This window comes from Oxyura jamaicensis, chromosome 3, assembly GCF_011077185.1.
Source record: "Oxyura jamaicensis isolate SHBP4307 breed ruddy duck chromosome 3, BPBGC_Ojam_1.0, whole genome shotgun sequence".
NCBI classification, from domain to species: Eukaryota; Metazoa; Chordata; class Aves; order Anseriformes; family Anatidae; genus Oxyura; species Oxyura jamaicensis.
Window position 1 is genome coordinate 28,502,131 of NC_048895.1, and position 6,784 is coordinate 28,508,914.

Here is a 6,784-nt window from a genome sequence, read left to right on the forward strand (position 1 = left end):
ATAAATAAATAAATAAATAAATAAATAAATAAATAAATAAATAAATAAATAAATGTAGACACTTCCCCTGCCATTCCCACCTCAGCCCACTGCTATATTGCATTCAGCAAGGACAAAGGAGCATCCCCAGGTACCCAAACATATTTACCTGTCATAAGGTCAATTCTAAGGCATGTCCATAAAGAGAGCAATTAGTCTTCTGCCACAGGTGAAAAAGGAGGGAAGGAGGGACAGGTTTAGCCCCCCAGCTAAGCTTTGAAATTGTGTGTCACAGGCAGGAGGTGCAAGGTCTGTATCGATACCTGCAGGGATGCGCAAGCAAGCCCATCCTGTCCCTGGGAGAATAATCTGCTTGGCTCCTAAAACTCTCTTTCCAAGGAGCTGTACTGGAAGTCTCAGAAGCTGCCGTTAGGCTTTTATTCTGATTTCTCACAGTCTATAAATGACAGAGCAGTAATCATTACCGTTCACTATTACTCACGTGCCACTGTAGGCTGCTCAGGGTGCCCCACTTGCAGAGCCTGTGCTCTGCACGTGCAGTCAGCCAGCTACAGCCCTGCACAACCTGCAGTGAGCTCTGATCCCCTCCCCATGGTCAGCCCCTGGAGGGGTTTGTGTGACAACAGGAGAGAGAAGGGGAAGGCAAAACACTAAAACGTTGATCAGGCTCCTGTTCTCGCTCCCTTCAAGCACGAGGTAACACCAGACCACTGGGATGCTATTGCATGAGCAAGTCAAATCTCCCCAGATCTATTTTCTGCTTGGAAAGTGGAAAGAAATAAACAGGCAGAAGGCTTCAGACAACAGCAGTATGCATGGTGACTGTGGTGGGCACTTCAGGTTATTTTTTCCTTCCTACTTCTATGTTTTGTTTTGTTTTTCCCAGAGGAAGAGTTATATGGCTTGAAGTACGAGCCTTGCCTCCCTACTTCCAGCCCCCGGGGCAACGAGCTTCCTCCTGCTGGACAGGTCCCACAGTTTCCTCTGCCATGGGGCAGCAGAGCCTTTGAGGTCTCTTCCACCCCGCTTCCCAGCCCTGTCCTCACTGGCCTGCTACATCCCTGCAGAAAGCGGGCAGATCACCACCTCCCTCCCAGCAGCTCCGTAAGAAGGCACTGCAATTTTTTCCTGGAGCTGAGGTGAGCTTGCACAGGATTATGAGCTGGAAGCTCTCTGGGATGGCAGAGTCTTTTGCCATTAAGCAGTCTCACTCATTACAGAGTAGATCCAGACAGATCAAACATTTTCTCTACTTATAAAGGGCACCAGCAAATCTTTTATGTCTGCTATGAAAGCCAGTTCTCTGTGGCCTTTTTTCTGCTTAGACATTGACTGGGGAATAATATGTTTGCTTTAAACAGGAGTGCATATTTTGGGAAAATATTGCATCGTTTTCTCTTTTTTATATTTTAACCAAAAAAAAAAAAAAAGTGGGAGAGGGTTTTTTCATGAGGGTTGTCACATTTTCCGGGACCTTTGGCAAATGTAAAGCTTCAGTCAAGGCAAGTGTTGAGGTGAAAAACAAAACCAGTCTAACAGCCCCCACTGCTGATGGCCCCTTGCCCCAGCAGCGTAGGGCAGGCTGAGTGGGAATCCCTACAGAGCCGCGCCGTGCTCACACATGTGAACCCTGCAGGATGCAGACACGGGAAAGGAGCTGTGGTTTAATTGCTCCCAGAAGTGGTGCCTGTTGGGATGGGGATGGGGCTGAGAGTGACAGGTGAGGAAAGATTTATTAAATGGAAAAGCGATGTCTGAAACTCGATGCACTGCAATGAGACTTAACGAGCTTTGGGCCTACCCTGGAACTACCACGTGTCTGTACAACTGACAGCGCTTAAATCCAAACCCAGAGAAATGAACTCCTGAGCTACCTCAGAAGGAAACATTTATTTTCTTACCATCAATCTTTGCATTCAAGGCACCTGTCTGTCAAGCCCTACCATGGCAGTGTCCCCATGCACCATCCCTTTCAAAGGACACTGATGGTCTCTGAGGGTCTGCCCTCAGGCATGTGGCCAAGACAGAGTGCACCCTCCAACATCAAGGCAAAGAAATGACCCAGTGGAAGGAGATCTCTACATTTCTGTGCATGGTTGGAGCCACATATCCATATGGAATGGCTGAGGCACAGCAGAGCAGCAAGGGCTGCCCCAGGAGTGAACAAGGTAGGACTGCACATCCTCAGGCCTTGGAAGAAGGAGGGCACGTGCAGACTCAGACACTCACCTCACCACTTCACCATAACAAAGTGCCTCAAGCTCCCACTGAAGCTAACACATGCCTGCTATCAATATCATCTTGTTTTTCACTGGTGGGGGGCGCATATCAGCTAGAAGTCCCCTCAAGACAGAAAGAAATAAAATAACACCAAGAACAATATCATTCTTCTGCTGCTCAGAGTTTGGTTTGCTCGGTCCCGATTTTGGTGCAACCTACATAAGAAGAAAAACCTCCCTCATCCGACAGCCTAAGGGCCAAAGCTTCTGCACAAGCACTTTATTCTTCCCTGGGAACAAGATTGTCACGCAAACACAACTGCCTCCTGGAAGCTCCCGGAGAGGCGAGGGCATAAGTATTCAGCAAATAAGCACACATCTATACATAACAAATCTGCATCTATTCAAGGCGAAGCCAGGCTGCTGGCTATCTGCATAATACTGCATTCATGCCTACGCAAACCACTGTCATATTGCTGGCACTTTCACGCAATCTCGGAGCCGTGTACAACTAAATCTGTATAAAATCAGATAATCTGCTCTGAAGGGAAAGCAGAGAAATTGAATGCAGCTTGGTGAGGGAAGGTGAAAGAAGGCTGTAGAAAATAAAAATAAAAATAAATGTAAGTATATTCAATTGACTATGGCATTCTTGTGGAGCTGTAGCAGGAGAAAAAGGAAGAAATGACACCCTTCTGTGGTAACTTATACAGCCAGTCACCTATCTCCCCCATTTCCTCTTGCTCAGTTAAACGCTGGCTCCATCATTTCCCATTTTATCTATATTTAATTGGGACTGCTCTATCTTCTGATTTCTTCACTGTTTTGACCAGTTTGCTCTTGCGGACACCTCTGATAACTGCCAATATCTAGCACCGAGGTAAACAGTGTAAGGAAAGGATGAAAATAGAGCAAACCTTTCCCAGTGACGCTCTCCTCCCTCCAGCAATCTGCTGTTTAGAAGTTCCCCGTGACATTTGCATTTAAAAATAGCCTGGGACAGAATTTATTCTCTTTTTCTAACATTTGGGTGCCTTCTGTGCATGGAGCTTAGGGAGAGAGTGGCCAGGCAGCGGCAGAGCCAGGAAGCACTCACTACCTAGGCTGTGATTTGCATGAGAAGGAGCAGCGTCGATACACAGGGTGCATTCACTTCGGTCACTTTGGAGGTGAGCAGATACCTGGCAACTTTGAAGAGAGGGGGAAACTGAAATTCAGATGGAGTACTCAGGCTGCAGATGCACTCAATTAGTTTCATTAGACAAGGAATCCCCCCCAGGCTAAAAGGCTTCAAAGTGGCGGGGGAGATATATTATCCTTCCAATTCAGACTCATGGCCATCCTTCGCTCGGGAGTCTGCTTGGATTATTATTAATTTTTCCCCCTCAGTAACAGTGAAAGATGTCTGCAAATAGATTCAGGAAGAGGGGACATTTCCAGAATATAAACTCTGAGCTTTCCCTTGATTGCTTTCAGACTTGCTCCTGTAACATCCTCAGTTCCCCCCTCCCTGCCCAAACCTATCAGGTTTTTCTTGATGTTTCTGAGGACTTGTTTAAAAAGGCTGCCAGACATAATACTGCCTCATCATTTCCTCCACTAGATGAATTACTTTTGGGGGGGCAGAGTACAGTGATTTTCCCTGACCTTACAAAGGGACAGAGATAAATAGCCTTAAAGGGGAAAAGTTAGCATTCTGCCATAAGATGACATCAAACCACTTGGTAAAGCACAAATTGATCTGAAGTTAGGAGGACAGCATAGATGTGGAATGACAATCAATATCTGTAGGAAGGTATTGTCCCATTTTTCAAGGCACAGAAAAATTCACCTGCACTGATGCACAAGATATTTCTAACCATATTTCTTCTGCAGATAGTCTAGGATCAAAACAGTGGGAAGTTAAAGACAAGAGAGAGAAGACTTTTTTTTTTTTTTTTCCAGAAGCTTCATAAACTTCTACCCTTGTATTTTATGATGAGACAAACCCTGGGGGGAAAGAGGGTGAGATTCTCATCCTGTTCTGGTTTCCTGACATTCAGAACAAAGGCCAGGCCGGGGGTAGGTGGGCTGGCATGGCTCCCCTGCTGCCAGCACCGCACCAGGCGGGCGGAGATGGCTCCTGGTGGGAGGGATGTGGAGGAAGAGCAGGAGGGCAAGTGAGGGCTGTGCCCTTTCCTCTGCGGGGCTGTGATTACCCCAACAAGTGCTGGAGCCCTGAGGGCAGCCCTGCCAGCTCTCTCTCTGCCGTAGGTGAATAAACCAAAGCAGCCTCCCTGCATTCTTCTCTGCATGGCTGAAACCTCACCTGCTTGGCAGCAGCTGCCCTGTCCCACCTTGCTGCAGGAGACCAGCAGGGCAGCCTGGAGGAGGTTAGTTATGTCCCTGCTTTCCCTATGGGAAAAAAAAAAAAAAAAAAAAAAAAAAAAAAAAAAACTGTTCTGGCTTCCAGTCATGCTTATCCCCCCTTCTCTCAAGCTGCATGTGTACCATCTGCAGGGAACCTTGAAATGGGGGTCAATTTTGCATTAGTCACATGCACATCACATCAACATCTGTTATGCTATGAGAGCGCTGCAAGAATTTTGTTTTATTTTTAATCCTATGAGCTAGGTTGCTGCTGAGGAAGGAAAACAAAGCAGTTCCACCACCCATGACTTGGCCAGCCCTGTACCAATGCTTTAGACTTTGCCCAAGAGGAGGTCGAGCATGTAGGCAGGTTCCAGAAATCGAATGGTTCAGCTGAATATCAAAGTGTGAAGTCCAGGAAAGAAGGGCACCAGAGCTGAAGAGGGACTGAGCAATAGCAGGCAACAGGAATTAGCTTCCCAAGTCACAGACAGACCATGCAGCAGAGGATGCCACAGCACTAGGGATCAGCATCCTTCCCATCAGTCAGCTTCAGCTTCACCTCTGCTCCTTGGGGAGGCAAATCCAGGCAGTGTCCTCCAGCCTGGTGTTCCTGAGAGAGAAGGGAGAAGTGGCCGCAGTGGCTGCTGCATTCTGCCAGCAGATTTGTTGTCTGCAGTCCGGCCTCCCTGGGGCATCCGCACATGGACGCACATATATGCATGCACACACACACACAAACGCCGAGGATAAGCTGCCATACATTAATAGTGCTATTAGTAATATGTAATGGAATTGTCAAAGCCGCCCAACGCTGGCATAATAGGTAATTCTTCATCATTAACAGGAACTGCCAGCAGAACAGCTACCAGCATCCAAATGTTTAATTTTCAGACTGAAGAAATACAAAGCTCTCAGTGGGCTGCTCAGCAGGGAGGTGACCCCATGGCCAGTAACTCTTGGAGGCATCAAGGAGGTGTCACTGGTGGAGAAAATTGCAAACTCGTATCGACCAGATCAGAGCTAATCACCAGACCCCAAAGTGAGACTTCACTAAGGTGGGAAGAAGTTACACCTACACTAAAAATGAAAAATAATGAACACTTTCCTCACCTTGTCCATGCCTCCTGGTCATGGCCAGGACAGCAACGTGGCAGTACTGGGACACCTGCATTGCCAGCTCAGCAGTCACAAGTAGCTCAGCAGCAGGACTGCCTGCCAAACTTAAATACACCGCCAGTCCTGTAGGGAACAGGATTGTACTGTTCCATCTCCCACCCCAATGAATTAATTTCCTCTGCCCTGTTTAAACCTCTCCTGGGTATGCACCAGGAAGACAGAGACAAGGAGAGGAGAAAGTAATGCTCCGCTTAGCAGTGCTTTGGGTATGTATGTTTGTTTCCTCTTTTCTTAGTTCCTCCCTCCTGCTCATATTCATAGAAGCAGGGATAAAATTGATCTGAGAATGAAAAGGGCAAACATATTTACCTGGCTTTTTGAAATGCAGCTGGTAGCATCACAGGGTCTGTAAGATGGGTCTCAACACCTTCTGGAATAGCTGGTGAGAGAAGGTAAAGAAAAAGAAGAGGGGTAAGTTGTACTTAGCCAAGGGAAGTCACTAAATTATAGAGCAGGCTAAGTACTTTATATCAAAGCCATTTTACAGAAAAATACACATTTGTCCAGAGAAATATAATTTTCTTTAAGTTTTAAGGGAGTTTTTGTAAATAAATACTGGACAATTTCCAGAAGAGGAGAAGGAAAAATAAAAAAGAAAGTGGTTGTTTTGTAAACCAAAGCATTTTTAGTTTATAGGAAAACAATACATTTCATGGCAGACACTGCAATGCTGAGGTTTTATAGATTATGTGTGAAGAACAGTTGACAGTTTTGACTCATTCGTTGCCCTTTAGCTATCTACAGGACCAATTTCTGCTCCCAGGCCCATGCAGACAGCTGCAGGAAGGGTGCGTCCATAGCATAAGCAACAAAAGCACATCCCGCAGTCTCACCTCCCCACCTGTGTGTGATCCGTGGTCCCTACGTGTTTGGGAGCACAAGCTATAGGGAAAAAGAGTGGCAGTGACAACACATGTCACTGGTGGTGGTCACAGCAGGGATGCTGGGGTGGGAAGGTACAGACTGGTCATAATGAAAGCAGGTGGAGGAGTGCGGAAGGAAGGAAGGAAGGAAGGAAGGAAGGAAGGAAGGAAGGA

At 46.7% G+C, this 6,784-nt stretch overlaps 1 long non-coding RNA gene across 2 annotated transcripts in view; it reads right to left on the reverse strand.

Moving 5' to 3' along the window:
* Positions 1–6,784, reverse strand: part of LOC118164027 — a 36,942-nt gene that overhangs the window by 7,254 nt on the left and 22,904 nt on the right. For both annotated transcript variants that reach the window (XR_004749306.1, XR_004749307.1), the window contains one exon: positions 6,057–6,126. This is a non-coding gene — a long non-coding RNA (uncharacterized LOC118164027). The remainder of the gene's footprint in view (positions 1–6,056; positions 6,127–6,784) is intronic.